Source organism: Chiloscyllium plagiosum, chromosome 9 (genome assembly GCF_004010195.1).
Source record: "Chiloscyllium plagiosum isolate BGI_BamShark_2017 chromosome 9, ASM401019v2, whole genome shotgun sequence".
Classification (NCBI taxonomy): Eukaryota; Metazoa; Chordata; class Chondrichthyes; order Orectolobiformes; family Hemiscylliidae; genus Chiloscyllium; species Chiloscyllium plagiosum.
This window is the reverse complement of record NC_057718.1, coordinates 42,703,558-42,720,666: the sequence shown is the minus strand read 5'-3', so window position 1 is coordinate 42,720,666 and position 17,109 is coordinate 42,703,558. Positions and strand designations below refer to the sequence as shown.

Sequence of the window (17,109 nt, the reverse complement as noted above, 5' to 3'; positions counted from 1 at the left end):
GGCAAATGTTGGAGATTAATTATCTATAGGGATTACAATACAGTTGCTGAGATTTCAATTGGCCACTAATACTTCACTGTCAGCATCGCATTCATTAACGCACAAACGGGCAAAAATTGAAATGAATCTTTTAGATAGACCTCCAATTGAACCTGAAGACCCCATGAGCACCCAAGGTACAGGCTTAGCAGAGAGCTTTGCTTCAGTAATTTTGCAAAGAATTGATTATCTGTTATGCTGCATTGAGATATCTACACTATTGATCATGGAGATTAAGGTACTCAGGCATCTTTTATTTTCTCATAGAAAGACATGCTATACTTGCAACAAATAACACTAAGTAAGGACTACTTTGTTATTGTTGTCACTCTTCATGTAGAACACAGCAGTTACTTTTTAATTTAAAATCAATGACAGCCTGAAAGGCAGTCTTGTTCCATCAGCATAAATGAACCATTTATCTTTCCAAAGAATACTAGTTTGATCATCAGACAAGGTGAGAGCAAAAAATATATATTTAATAACAAGAAATGCTTCTGAATGACAATTGTCAACAATCATGATTTTGGTGAATTTGTTTTTCTTGTTTTTAAACAAATACCAGTACATTGTACATTTTAATTGGATACAGTGTTGTAAAATGTTACATACAAACTTTATATAAGCACATTTCAAATGCTATTAATCTATAGTGTTTTTTTATCTATTAACTCATCCCAGTTTTGAAAGATACAACATAAATGTAAGTCTCACTTATACTAATGTTAACTGGAGGTTCCTTGGAAGATTTTTCAACAATTTATTTATACTTTGATATTTAACATCAATCCTTTTGATCTGTGCATTGATAATTACAATATATAGCTTCAATAACGAAAGATCACACCACTTCTGGCTGGAAACCTATGCTTCACCTAACATGCATGAGATAAAATTTCAAAATAAATTTATGAAAGTAATCAATAAATCAATTTTTAATGATGAAAAATATTAGATTTCCAGCATCTCATTTTTATTCAGTTTTCTGAAATTACAGTTCACAAAGGACAGCTCTATTGCAATTTTGAAACTTAAAATATACGCAAGATAACAGCTTGGAAGTAGACGTCTAAATTACACAAGGTACCATATTCACCACAACTCCCTCCTTTACTAATGGGCTATTAATAGATTGGCGATGGAATTTCTGCCCTTCAAGGTCAGTATGTCTTGTCTCAGAAAGTAACAGCCAGTCGGAAGCCAGGAACTGTCCTGCACTTTGGGTGTGTGTTGACGGATCATTCATACTTGGGGTCTCACTGAGGGGGGCTAAGCTGGCAGGCAACAGTGAGGTGCAGGGCCCTTTGATGAGCTGAGGGGGCTTGTAAGGGAGGGACCCCAAACCCCTGCCAACCAGCAGCCTACTGAAATGCCTCAATTGATCTACTGCCTGTCAGTACTGGTATAATTGAGGTGATGCAGGACAGGTGGGAAGACAGTGGGCAATACACCCACTGGATTTAATGAGTTGCCATGCCTTTAAATTCACTGCTGGGGGAAGATTGTTAAACCCAGTCTATTACTTTTGAGAATGACAAAAGAAGTGCTTGTGTGTAACATCACAATAATATATTGAGATACTTTTAAATTATTCAACACATATAAACACAATACAATATTGCATTATGAAAGGACAGCATTTTGTAAATCATATATATTAAGAGCATCCAATTACTAAGCATGGTAGCTCTGAACTTTATAAAACCTACAGAACACACTGAAAACATGTTCCTCTAAGTTTTAGGACAGTCTTCCTTCTAATGAAGAGGAAGCCTCTCTCTTTCTATTGTGTATTCCCCATCAAAGGCAAAAGTTAAATTTCAATATTTATCATTGTATATATTTCAACTTTAGCAACGAAGCAGAACTGGTATGTTAAGTGTGAAGGGGTTCAAACATCTGTGGAGGACTATACATGGAGAGGAGGTGTGCAGCAGTGAGTACCAATGGGCTACTTAAATTGAGTTTTCTCCCTTCATAGAATAAAGAGAAAGAAGTTAGCAGATAAGTAAATTTTATTCAGAGAACTATTATTAAGAAGTCTACCCAAGCAGTAACATCACAGAATAATATGGCATCAATGGAGACCTTTTGGCCCAACATACCTTTGTCAGTTTTTTTTGTGTACTTACTGATGTAACTCTACTTCCATTATTTCCCCAGTGCCCTAGGACTGTACTGCATCTGCTTAACAACAATTTGCAGGCAGTACATTCCAGGTCACAACAAGTTGCTGTGTCAAGTAAAATGTTTTCTCATGTTGTCTTTGGCTTTCTCCATCATCACCTTACATCCATTTACCTTGGCTACCAATCCTTCTGTAACCAGACAAAATTATTCCTATTTACTTTACTCTCATCATAACTTTGAACACTTCTGTCAAATTGTGTCTTAACTTTTCTGAACACAAGATATCACTTTCCACTTTTCCATGTTAATTACATTTGCTGTATGTTTGCCCAATTCTCTAGTTTGTCTGTGGACTCTTGACATCCCCTCAATGTTTAATACAATTGCATGTTATCTGCAGACTTTACAATCATGCCTTACACAACCAACCAAACGTCATTCATATATATGGGCTCAACTGTTCTGTTAGAGATCGGAATTCCTATTTGCAACCTAGATCAGACAAAAGGTTGCCAAAACCCTGTCCAGGTTGATTCTGGTCAGACTTTCGATATGTAATCCATCCCAACAGAGGCCGAGCATACCGTGCAGGGAGCACTGCAGTGGATTGTTGCAGCAACTATACACTTTTTTACGGCAGTAATGGCAGCATTCCATATTTAGAGCCTCAAAGCCACTTTGACAGCTACTGAGATAATTAAGTGTGTGATGGGATAGTGCGCTGGTTGCAGGGAGGTGGGGTGGGAACTGATGATGAGGGTAGACTGGCAACTGAGTGGATTAGGGAATAGGGTGGCAAGTAGATGGATGAGAAGGTAGGTTGACTGATGGGTGGTTGAGGTGCAGCGGAGTGGATAAGGAGATTAGGATGACAAGTGAGTGAGGGGTAGGTGCCAGCTGGGTGAGAAGTAGGTTGGCAGATGTTGTGTGAACATGTAGGATGGAGCACTGAGAGGTCCTGAGAATATCTTTCAGGGTAAGCCTGGTCTCTGACTATTCAGAAACTGGAAGATTTGGACTATGAATACAGCAGTGGTCCCAAATACCAACCTCTAAGGACCATCACTGGTCCTCACTGCAGACTGGAAAACAACACTGTTTACTGCTACTTTCCTGCCTTTTGCTTATTTATTAGCCAATTTTGCACCCATGTTACCTCTATCACTGTATTTTTAATGTTAGCAAAATTAAAAGCTCTAACAGATCTAGCAAGCAATTTTTCCTTTTCCTTAACTTTAGGCTTCTCCACATGTTATTGATCAACATTCTGGAGGCAATATCTCTTGGGACGTAGGATAATGTTATACCAGAATCTTCATTGTTTAGCTCACAAGAAAGCATTAGACAACAACAGGCTGTTCTGCTTATTAAATCATTTATTTCCATAGGCCATCTTTCTTCCAATTCTATTTTGGACTTGATCCAATAATTTAAGGGGAAATACTTAAATTTATTGCATGGGAGTATTTAACAACATTTTCCTCTTATTTGGATGATGTAGAAAATCCTGTACAGAACAAACACATTTACCTTTGAATAACAAACTTGAATGTAACTAATTTATATCAGCGATAAAGTAAAAATCAATTTTATGTTTTAACTAATGGTTTTGAAAGGTATGACCTCTTCTCAGGGACTAATATGTGCTATATTGGCTTAGGCTCTAGTTATACTGTCAATTCTGATGCAGCTAATAAATTCCTATTTTGAACACTGATTGCAATCAGACTGGCTTCAGTAATAACAAAGCTCCATGGTCTGCACTTCTGATGCATTCACAAAGCTTTACACTTTCCAAATATTATAGCAAAGCAGTAAGAATGTCCGATTTTAGCCCATCATTAAAATCATGCTATAAAAAGTTTAAAATCAACAAAGCTGTCCAATGGAGCTTCACTGGACTTGTACTGCAGCAGCTATCTACTAAGGTGCCAAATTTGACAACTACATTATTTTGTTAACTTTTAAGTTGCACACCTGAAGCTACTTCTCATCAATGTAAGAGTGGCAGTTAAAGAAATGCCTTTGAATATATATTTTTCAATTATTTTAACCCAATCTGGAATTACTTATTATGACTAATGGAATTCTTAGAGACAGAGAAAGGACAGTATTTTCCACAGTACACAAATAACTTTTGACATTTTGAATAGTCTAATGGCTCATCCTTGGAGCATTGGACATTCCAAGAGATTTCAGCATACCTGGACCATTTTCAACTTACTAACCAATAATAATAGGGTATTTGGTGCAGTCAGCGTAAGAAAGAATGTAGTAAGTTCCAAATTAGATTTACAATGCATGTTGGTGAACACATGGGGTATGGTAAATAAGATTGATGAGCTGCAAGCACAGTTAGCCAAGTAGAAATATGGGGCTAGGGTTTATGCTCTCCTTCTGGCAGGTTTGAAGGCAAGATACTTGTAAAATCAAGAAGATGGCCTGTTTTCCCATACCCAACATGTCAGACATTTTATAGGAGAGTCATCGGATCGCCCGTGTCCTTGGTCCTTTTGAAGCCACTTATGGCCAATTAATAGAAAATGCAACAGACTACCACAATGTCCAAGACCTTAGCAGGCACGTATTACAGGGCATTATCTGACTGCTCCAGGCACCTTACCCAGTGCCCTCTGAGTCTGTGATTTCTCCATTTAGTGTGATTCTGTTGTGTTGTCCGATATTGGTAAAGAAGACATCTATGACTTAAATGATGCCACAGAAGTCCATTGCTGATCACGGCACTTATGTCTGTAATAATCTGCCCAGAGTCACCGTCTGGTTCACTTTTGGCTGTCAAAGCCTCTCAGCAGCTGGTCTAACTAAAGTCCAGTCTCATCTCTGAAAATTTGAAAAGTTCCTGGAAATGGGCCTTTAATGAACCTACAATGGCTTAAATTTCCTGTTTTAAAAGGAGCAGGCAAGTTCCAGGTCCTGCTCCCTGCTTTGCCTTCTAGAAAGGGAGAGAGAGTGGAACTGGAAACTAGACTTCTGACTGCATGCATCACTGCATGTTTTCACAACTGGGGCTAGGAAATTATAACCCAAGATGTTCAGGAAAAATAGGGAAGGAAAAGGGAAATATGGCAATATTGACTAAGGAGAATATTATCCTGGAAAGTCCAGCTGGCCTAGAGGGGTTAAGGACTGAATCTGTTAAGTTGGAGGTAAAAAACAATTGAGGTTTTGTCACATTGCTCAGTGCATCTTATGGCTGAATATCTAGTGGGAAAATAGAGGAGCAAATTTGCAAGGAAATTACAGAGATGCAAAAAAACTATGAAGTTGTTATAATAGCGGATGTTAATTATTTTATTGTCAGCTGCAATAGTAATTGTGAAAAGGGCAGAGAAGTGGGGAAAAGGTTCTGGTATGCATTCAGGAGAATTTTCTCAGTCAGTAATGTTTACAGACCAATAAGGAAGGAGGCATTGTTGGATTTGGGAAATTAGATTTTCCAAGTACCAGTAGAAAATATTTAGGGTACAGTGATCATAGTAAAAGGTTTAAGTTAGCTACGCAAAAGAACAAAGAACGGTTAACTGGAGTAAGAACAGATCACTTTCAGGTAAATTGGAATCAAAAGCAGGTAAGCAAAACTGTAACAGAACAATGGGCTCTCTTTAAAGAAGTGATTATTCAGGTACAACTCAGGTAGATTGCTCTAGGGAGAAAGGTAGGACAACCTGAGCCACAGCTTTCTGGATGACGGGATGCCTGGATAACAATGCAAATGAGAACTAGCTGAAAATTCAGAGGGAAAGTGAAAAAAAGCAGCAAACAGAAAACAAGAAAATAATTTGGCAGCTAACCTGAAAGCAAATAAAGAAGTCTTCTATATGCATATAAAAAGTAAAAAGGTAGCACAATAAGAATGGCATTGATTAGGGTCCAAAAAAGGGACATAAAAGCCAGAGAACGTGGCTAAGGTATGAATACTTCACACCTATTTTTAAGGAAGACGATACTGTTAAAGCCCCCGTAGTGAAAAAGAAAGTTCTTGATATATTTAATGGGCTAAAAATTGACAAAGAGCAGATATCATAGATGCTCGATATACTTAAAATTGATAAGTCACAGGATTCCATCCAAGGATACCGAGGTAAGGGGAGAAATTGTGCAGACACTAGTTATAAGCTTTCAATCTTTGTTGGACACAATAATGCTACAAGAGCACTGGAAATTTTCAAAAGTTACACTCTTGTTCAAAAAAAGGTAAGGCTAATTAGTTTACCCTCTGTGTGGAAATGCTTCTAGAGATTTCAATAAGAGAGAAAATTAATAGTTCACTTGGACAAATATGGATTAATTAAACAAATTCAGGCTGGATTTATTAAAGGAAGATTGTGTCTAACCAACTTGATTAAAACAGTTGGAGATGTAACAGAGAGGGTTAGTGAGGGCAATGCAGTGGATGAAAGTGTTACAAACATATTTACATAACAGGGAAATGTGGAAATGCTCGACCAGCATTGACATATTTTGAAATGCAAACCACTGTTGTAACATAAGGAAATCTAACAATGAATCTGTATACAATTTGGCCGCAGCACCTTGTTTTTAATGACATTGGGTTAGGGACGTATACACAAAGATACACTCGCCTGGTCTTCTTTGCAACTGTGCTGAAACATTTAATGTTTCTTGAGAAGGGAGATGGAATTTCAGTTTAATGGCTCCTCTTCAAATGCATCTTTAATTATGTAGCATACCTTCAATTAGTTACTTGCAAAAATTTAAAAAATACCTACTTCGCTATATTTTACTTGACTTTGGCTTCTAATTATTTAACAATATTTCTAACATCTTCACTTCAACAAAACAGTAAACTTTACGAAAATATGTTGCAACAAAAATGAGAAAGAAAACTGGAAAAACACAGTGGGTCAGGTAACATCTTGGGAAATAAAATCCAGTTAGTCATTGCTTCAGGTTTAAGATCTTTTCTCAGGACTTTTTCTGCTCACAGCAGAAGAACTGTAATCAAACCAACTGCTGCCTTCATCCAATGCAATTCCTGAACAAGAAGGAACATTCCAAACCCTATGCCATGTTTATTTTGAAACTTATGAAACAGGTGAGGGAGTGAAAGAAGCAAAAGATGGGGCGTTGCAATATAATTGGGAATCAGTTACAACAGTGAGGAGGGACGACATCTTAGAAGGCTCCTCAAATGGAACCAAGTGGGTAAAACATAAAAACCAAAATGGAGCAATTGCACTGCTGCAAGTATACAAAAGCAAGCGCCCCATCCCCCCCTCCACACACACACACACACACACAACAGTCTGGGATAACAGAAAAATAGACATGTAGGCACATTTCAGAGAAGTATAAAAGTAAAACGCTAGTAATAGTATGGGATTTCAACTACCCCAATATTAACTGGTGTAGTTTTAGGGTGAAAGGTTTAGACAAGCAAAATTCTTAATATGCACCCAGGAGAACTTTATAAGCCAGTATATAGACAACCCTACAAGAGACAGGGTGGTCCTGGACTTAATTTTAGGTGATGAAACTGGGCAAGTGGTTGAATTATCAGTGGAGAGGATTTTACAAATAGTAATTGTAACTCCATCAGATTCAAGGTTACAGTGAAAAAAGGACAAGGGTGGGCCTGAAATCAAGCTTCTATATTTGGGGGAGGAGGCTGATTTTATCAAGATCAGGTATGATTTGGCCAGAGTTGAATGGGAACAGAGCACAGGGACACATTCAAAAAGGAAATAGAGAGAGTATAGGGCCAACATATACCAATAAAGATAAAGAGTGGAACCAACAAATCCAATGAATCTTGGATATCAAAGGATATACAGGATTAGATAAAGACAAAAAAGCATGTTTATGGTCGATATAGAGGGCTCAAAATAGCAGGAGCTCTGGAGGAGTACAGAATGTGCAAGGGGAAACCTAAAAAGGACATTAGGCGAGCTAAAAGGGAGCATGAAAAAATAACGGTAGGTAAAATCAAGGAAAATACTACATTATTTTACAAATACATCAAGGGTAAAAGCATGAAGAAGGAAAGAATAGGGCCCATTATGAATCACAGTGGTAATTTGTGCATGGAGCCGGAGAACATAGGTAGGGTTGTTAATGAATACTTTGTATCAGTGTTCACAAGTGAGAGGGTCGATGTGAGTACAGAAATTACAGAGAAGGACTATGATATACCTTAAAAAATTAGCATAGACAGAGAGGAAGTTCTGAGTTGTCTGACAGGCAAAGAAGTAGATAAATCTCCAGGGCTAGATGAAATGTATCCCAGGCTGTTGAACGAGGCAAGGGAGGAAATAGCAAAGGCACTAGCAATAATTTTCAATTCCACTCTGGCCACAGGAGACATGCCAGAGGACTGGAGGACAGCCAATGTGATACCATTATTTAAGAAAGGAGCAAGCGATAAAATTACAAGCCAGCTAGTCTAACCTCAGCATTGGTGAAACCATTGGAGGCAATTCTGAGGCATGGAATTAATCTGGACTTGGAGGGGTAAGGAATAATTGAGAACCATCATGATGGTTTTGTTAAAGAGAGGTCATGTCTGACCAAGTTGTTTAAACTTTTCAAAGAGGTGACCAAGTTTGTAGATGAGGTCAATGCACTCAACATAGTCTATTTGGATTTCAGCAAGGCTTTTGACAAAGTCACGCATGGAAGACTGATAGCAAAGAGCTGAAGGGATCCAAGAAAATTTGGCTAAAAGATCCAAAACTGGCTGAGTGGCAGGAAGCAGAGGGTGATGGTCAAGGATTGTTTGTGTGTTTGGAAGCCCGTACCTAATGGAGCACTGGCAATTTATGGTATATATATATAAAGGATTTGGTCTTGAATGTAGGAGGGTTGATCAGTAAATTTGGGATTGAGATGCAAATTGGTGGAGTGGTAAATAGTGTGGAGTATAACCATAGATTACAAATTATAAAGGGGCTGGTCAGATTGGAATTCAGTCTAGATAAATGTGAGGGGCCGGGCAAACAAGGCAAGGGAATAGATTATGAGTGGTAGAACACTGGGAAGCACCGAGGATCAGAGGAACCTTGATGTGCAAGTCCACTGGTCCTTAAATTAGCAGGACAAATAGATCAAGTGATTAAGATGACCTATGGCATATTTGCCTTTATCAGCCAAGGAACTGTGTTTAAGAGCAGGAGGTTATGTTGAAATTATATTAAAAGCTGGTTAGGCCACAGTTTGACTATTGTGTGCAGATCTGAAATCCATATTGTAGGAGAGACGAGATTCACTGGAGAGGTCGCAGAGGAGTTTGATTGGGGCATTGTCTAGGCTGCAGAGTTTCAGTTATGAAGACATTGAGGTTGTTTTCCTTGGGACAGAGAGAGTGAGGAGGGTCATCAGTGAGCTGTACAAAATATGAGAAGCATAAACAGGGTAGACAGGAAGGAACTTTTCCCCTTGGTAGAGGGATCAATGACTAAAGGCAATAGATTTAAGGTAAGTGGCAGGAGCTTTAGACGGGATGTGAAGAAAACTTTCTTTACTCAGAGGGTGGTGGGAATCTGGAACTCACTGTCTGTAATATGTGGTAGAGGCAGAAACCTTCATAATATTTAAGAAGTATTTAGTTGCACAATGCAATGCCAAGGCATACAATGCAATGGGCCAAGTGCTGGAAAATGGGATTAGAATAGTTAGGTAGTTGTCTTCGGCTGGCGCAGACTCAAGAGGCTGAAGGACTTTTTTCTGGGCCATAGACCTCTGTGACTATACTCTAGTATAATGACTCTCCCATTGTTCATGGTCATCCTGAAATAACAGTATCAATGCCTGGCCTCAATGCACAGTACGCTACAGTATGTGCTTCTGGCTTTCCTTCTTAAATATGTTTAAGTATACTTTGTTTGAATACTCAATGCCTTAAAATAAAATAGGATATTTCTGTGGTAACACGGTCTTCAATTATCTTGAAATATGAAGTACATTAAGAGTTAAAACACTCCCTCCACCATAGACACTCGGGAACAGCAGTGTGTACCATCTACAAGATACACTGCAGAAATTCACCAAGACTCCTTAGATTGCACACTTAAAATAAATAACCGTTTTATTTAGAAGGACAGGACAGCAGAACCATGGGAATATATTGTTGTTCCTTCAGTGTCGCTGTGTCAAAATCCTGGAATTCCCTCCATAACTTGTGGGTCTACCTAAAACACATGGATTGCTGTTCAAGAGGCACCTTCTCGAAGGCAGCTAGGAACAGGCAGTAAATGCTGGCCCAGCTAACAACACCCATATCCCATGAGTGAACAAAAAAAGAATTCAAGCATCAGTGGCCCTATGAGAAACCAAGATGTTATTTGTGGTTATGATGAATTAAACATTTTTCTTGAGTAGAGTCAACTTAATTAAAGTTTTCCCATCAAAAGAAAACGGAGACTCAAATAATATCAGTATTATAGCTTACCTGACTAAAGACAGGGAAAAGGACATTAAACAACAACACTTAAGTGTGGTGAAAACTGAATCCTGTGGACCAAAAACACAAGCAAAAGTTTCAGAACTTGAGTTTGCATTGGTCCCAGCTTAATTTCAACTCCACAAGAAATCTTTAATGATGCCTCCTGCTAGTACCCTATACTTTCATGTACACAATTATGAGGGGCATATGTAGGGTATATAGGAAGAAGCTTTACCACTGAGTTTAAGGGGTTAATAAGATGGATTTGAGGGAATTGAGGAAAAGATTTTTTACCACCATGTGAGGGTGTTCTGGAATTCACTGCCTGAAAGGGTAGGGGTAGGAACCCTCACAACATTTAAGAAGTATTTAGATGATCCCTTGAAGCACCACAGTATCTATTTTATGGGCCAAGTGCTGCAAAATGGGATTAGAGTAGAAGGAGTAGTTACAGTTGTAGTAGCGTGACATATCAAAATGAAGTTGGTGTCTAATCATAGCTATCAACTTTATAAATTAATCCACAATAGCCACACCATCTCCTTAAATCCTGAAATGTTGATTGAACTAATGAGCTCCGAAATGAATGGAAGAGTGGCAAATTTAACATCTATTAATGGCACCACTAGGATAAATGTTTGATTCTGTTTGTCTGCATTGAAGGAATGGAATGATCAGAGAAACCACCTGACCCTAACACAATTCCCTGATGCATCTTAAAGCAGGACTGTCAGAGCATTTACTCGTGTCAGGCTAGGTTAAAGCAGGAACAGTAAACTTCAGAAAAATATTTCAAAAGGCTAAAGGAAAAGAAATTACAAAATTGAGTAAGCTAAACTTAAATGAATAAAGTGTCCAGGGTAATTGTGAAAGTGAATATGGAGTTTGAAAACTCTGCTGCAATAGCAGCTGACATCCAGACATTATGAATGGAATGTAGGCCATAATTGATTAAGTGCATCTGAAACAGTGTACTGTTTGAGTTTTATTCCAGAAATGCACACAATTGGCCAAAAGCCACTTCTACAATAAGGTTTTATTTTATTTCAATGTTCTAAAACAGTCCAGGTCTCTTAAGGAAATTATTTTGAATCTGGGCATTTCAATTTCCTTAAGCAGAATGGTCTTCAGTCCCTTGCTGCAACTTCTAATAAATAAGCTATATTAAATTTTATTGTAGACTAGTCTTTGATTTTGGGTTCATTCTCGGGTGAAGTATTGGAAATTAAATTATATACAAAATTCAATCCCAGTACATTCTTATCCTAATAAATCTGGACACAAGATACAGTTTAGAAGATCAAGGGCTAGATATTAGATGCAGTAATGCCTGTGTTATGTCTATACAATGGGTGCAATGAGGACCAATTTTAGGTCAAATTTACTTTTCAGGTTGCACTCCAATTGATCAAGTGTTTAGTCATTTACATGTGCAAATGAAAGACTGAACGCTTCTACTAGGAAACAAAATGTCAGAGAGCTTTTGAAAAAAGTTCATGATTTGTGGCAAAGCAGCATTTATTGGCTAGCTTTAATTATTCTCAAGAAGGTGATGAGCTGCTTCCTTCAAGTACTGCAATTTGTGTGGTAACTGTGCTCTCACTGTGACTTTTTCAGAATTGTTTGGTACAATAAGAGGTTTGCTAGGGCATTAAAAAGGGTAGTTAAAAATCAAATCACATTGTTTTTGAGTGGAATCATGTGGAGCTCAGACCTGATATAGACAGCAGATTTCCTAAGCTAAAGGAAAAAGTAAACTAGAGAGAATTTTATGTGATTGTACTGCTCCTTTAAGAGAGATGTGTGTTCTGTCCTGTTCCTTTTGCAGAGAGGTGTTGCCATAGTGGTGCTGAAATATCTCCTTCAGACAGGCAGTTGGCATACAGCTTTTAAATTCTCCCTGAGAGTTTTCTTCAAGACAAAAGAAACATGAGTGGAATGGGGTCAGGGCTCACACACACACACAAGATGATTATTAGTTTTGCTTTTAGTGTATTGGTCTGCTGGTTGTTGAGAGCTACCAGAGGAAAGTCTTAGATGGGCAACTTCCTCTTCAAAATCAAAAGGAGTGAATTGTTTCTTTTGTCCGGACTGGAGAGAGACAGCATGTGAGAATCCTAATGAGAGACAGCATGTGAGACCCTAATTGTTGGCTGAAGTGCATTTTTGCTCAAGGGCATGTTTATGGGATGCTGCCTATATTGGAAATGCTGATGATGAGTGGTTAAATAATACATTATCCTGTTAAGTATTTCAATAGAGGAGTTAAAGTTATGCCAATTTTAAAAAATGTATTTTAACTGTATTTTAAGAAAAAAAAACACGTGCTTTGATAAATGCCTAGTGGTAGATCAATCAAACCACATCTAGAACATAGTGCCTTATATTTGCCTTTAAATAAATATACAAGTTAGGATCTAGGTTATCTCCTTACAATAGTTTGGGAGCAGGGGTCTGGTTTGGTCCATAACATTTACAATAATCAGGTGGATGTGTTGTCACCTTTACTGAGAATAGATTCTGTTCCAGATTTCTTAAATTAATTGAATACTGCCACACAATGTGAAGGTGGGATTCATCTCCACAAGGATTGTGCAGTGGTCACTTTTACCAATACTATCATGGACAGATGTATCGGCAGCAGGATGATAGGTGAGGATATGCTTATCCCTCTTGTTGGTTCCCTCACTACCTGCTGCAGACCCAGCTTAGCCACTATGGCCTTTAGGACTTTAACAAGTCAGTTAGTAGTGGCAAAGCTGAGCCACTTTTGGTGGTGGACATCGACGTCCCCCACCCAGAGTATATTATCTGTTCGTGCCACTCTAGTGCCTTCACCAACTGATGTTCAGCAGCCTTTTGGGGAGACGGCACATTGGTGGTATGTGGTATTAGGTTACCTCGCCTATGCTTGACCTGAGACACATCAGGGGTCCAGATCAATGCTGAGGTAGCATAGGGAAACACCTTCCCAAGTGTATGTCATTGTACTGCCACCTCTGCTGGATCTATCCAGCCAGTGGTTTTGAAATAACCAGGGATACTATTTGTGTTGCCTGGGATCATTATATAATTCCGTGAGTATGACTATGTCGGGCTGTTGCTTGACTAGTCTGTGACATAGCTTCCCTAATTATGGCACGAACTCCCAGATATTAATAAGAAAGACTTTGCAAGTTCGACAGGGCTGAGTTTGCTGTTGTCATTTCTGCTTTGGTCAATGTCAGATGGCCAATCTGGTTTCATTCCTTTTTTGAGACATTCTAGTGGTTGATATTCCTATCTAGTGAACCACAGCTGTCTATAGCTGCTCTGCCTCTCCTGCAACTTGGCAGATGTTCTATGAATGTGATATTTCAGGGATAACTTCTGGCTCTTGCCCTCTCAAATATGAATCACATGGGCTTTATAGTATGATAGATAATCATCATTTCTATGTGTGAAACCTCAACATTCTTTTATCTTGAAAGTAAATGGCCAATTGAAACAACAGCTATTAATGACAAGACTCACAAGAGTGAATCTTACTTTTTTGTTCAATGTTTGTTCCAATGAGTTTCATGGAAGATTTTTGCCTAAGATCAATTGAGTTTTCTTGCGGTATCTTACCAAATTTACCTCATTAACTACCTGCCTTAAAGCACTCCCCTCACTCAATTCTAGCCGCATTCTACCTCTTTCCATACCAGGAACAACTTGTCACTGCTGGGATTGACCAGCATTCCTGGTGTCAGCACCAACTTTAAAAGGTCATTTTGCACTCAGCTCATAGCTGCGTTGCACGGGTCATGACATTTGCCCTGCACATGATGGAGAAGGAAAGATTGCCACCCTGTTTTATGGGCAGGGACTTGGTGGACAGGGTAGTGCAGTGGTGGGATGTTCTCTTCCACCAGGACCAGCAAAGGAGGCCAGGACACTAGACCATGATAGCCTGGTCCGAGGTTGCCCTTGATGCTGTGCCAGGACCCCTGAACAAAGGCTAGCACCTCTTAACTTGACAGAGGACTGCTGACAACCAAGACAAGCTGCCTACTTTTGTATCTGCACTACTAAAAGACACAGCAATATAGCAGGACTGTGAGCCTCGTGTCTCTAGCTGATCGGCAAATTGCAAAATGGGAAGGCAAGTTGAGGCAGGAATGCTGTCACCATTTAGGTAGGCTCAGAATGAGGGCTAACACAACATGCAAAGAGCGCAGAAATGTGGCCGGGTCCAGCCCATGAGTTGGGTGCTTGTCCCTGAGGGGAAAGTGTCCTTGTTGAAGCATTACACTGACAGTTGCTGGTGCACTCTGAAGTGCAGCATTAACAATTCCAGAAACAATGACAGAGATGTACTGTGAGGTTATTAGAGGCTGGCATGTCATATGCCAATGTCTATGGACATTAGATAAGTGTAACGTGTGCCCATAGAATACATCCTGAAAGTTTGAAGCCTGGTGTCCAAAATGGAGGTCCTTTGGAGCAAGTGGCAATCTGAAGTCACCAGGTACTTGCTCTGACTCCATTTCAATTAAGCTACATAGTTTTGAGGCAAATAAGATTGTTAAACTGTAATACTCTCCCTCAATAGGTAAAACCTGCCAATCCTGAGCAAGAATCTTGCATCGATGCTTAGACTTAGGTAAAAGATGCAGAAAGTTATTCTGGTGTAATTATTGCTTTTCTCACCATAGCCTACATTGTTCAGGCTCCTATGAGATTTCACTCACAGTCTATCCACTATTATCACACAGGCTACAGTCTCTGAAAGTAAACACCTTGCACCTTCTTCTCAAACTACTTGGATCTCCCTTAGTGTCTATCATTCAAACCAAACAGATTTGTGTTTGAGAAGACTCCAGAATATAATACATGACCTCCCTTCCCCTTAATTTTTAGTTTAAAAACACAGTTAAAACATAACAATCATTAAATCTCATATTTGTAATAATATGTGTCAATGCAGCCAGATTATAATTTCTCTGTAAGTAAAGCAGTCCGCTGCCATTTTCTGCTGCTCTAAGTCCCATAGATGACTGCTTGCTATACCTGGGGACATTTATTATCTTAAGCCCCCGTTGTAATGCATCTTTGTACGACACATTCTGTGTGACATGCAACAAAAATATTGAGTAATCCTCGTAAGGGCCTCTTCTTATTGTTGCTAACATTTTACCAGAAATGATGCTCCACTGGGGACTTGGGGATGGGCAGTGCCTCTTGTTCAGGCATTCGGTGGCTCCCAAGCAGGAAAGGGCTGCCCTCACTTGCTCACTCCTCCTTTCCAATCACAACACCATTCACTGGGGCTTCCCTTCGAATGCCATTTACTTGCTTCTCTGGCCTTCACTGCTGCTCCTGACTACGGTTGACTGAAGTTCCAATAGTGCTTCGGAGGTAAAAATTACAACCCTAGGTAGCTAACTGTCTCTGCAGAGAGATAAAACAGAATCGGGTAGTAGTCATTTGACTGGTCTACTGCCTTCAGATTAACTACTCAACCAAGCCGACGAGAAATATTGATCATGATGTTCCATACCCCCTAGAAAAGATTTGTCAAATGCTTCTGGTATAAACATTCTGCTACTTGACTTCAAAATTCCATTCACATCAATTAGTAAGCAAATGGCAAAGATATCTAGAAAAGTATATGGGATAACAAAAACTCAAACCTACCCGTCAGTCATAAAGTTTAACAGTTTAACTTGTAGCTCTATCTGTAATCTTGAAGCTTGGTTTTGCGCTGCAGATAAAACATTTTTATGGATTCACTGTGGTCCAAAACTATGCTGCTGCTGCTGCTGATTTACTCTAATCCAGATGGATATTGTCTGGCTGATAATTTGGGAGGAATTGCCAACACTTATATCAGTCAAGATGACTGCATAACAATCTAAAATCTGCATAAAATACCAGTATCAAAGTTTCAGATTGCTTTCTTCTTGAGTGATTTGATAAAGAGGAATGCGAGACACTGAGCAACTGAGTCATATTTGTGAAAACTATTCTGTTTAAAGCTAAACACTCAGGCAAAAAAGTTCACTGGCTGTGATTGCAGTATAATTCCACTCTGTTTCATTGCTACCAATTCTTTGCTTGCACCTCAACACACCCCACACAAAAAACAAAAAGAAATTCAGTATTCCCTGTTCAGCAGGCCAAACCATAAATCAACAGTGCCAGTAATGACAATTGAAATGTTGACCATTTGGAACTATTTTGGTCTTTAAAGACATAAATAATTTTTTTCTGCATGAATTTTCTAATTGCCCATATATTACTTAGCAGGTCAAATTCAGAAGAGTGGAATAAGAAGGGAAAGAAAACATAGACAGCCTTGAGAAGATATTTTGATGTGGTGATTAAGTGACTTATGACTTTCCATGTCCTATTCATTGTGCACTTAAGCAAATCCTAAGGACACAGAACTTAGAGACGATTGGCTACTATCCATGTGACATATATATATATTTAGAGTTAAGATTAGAGTGGTACTGGGAAAGCACAGCAGGTCAGGCAGCATCCGAGGAGCA

The 17,109-nt window shown here is 39.0% G+C and overlaps 1 protein-coding gene across 2 annotated transcripts in view; it reads right to left on the bottom strand.

Annotated features, from left to right (window-relative positions):
- Positions 1 to 17,109, bottom strand: part of gpatch2 (G patch domain containing 2) — a 298,900-nt gene that overhangs the window by 31,803 nt on the left and 249,988 nt on the right. The window lies entirely within an intron of this gene.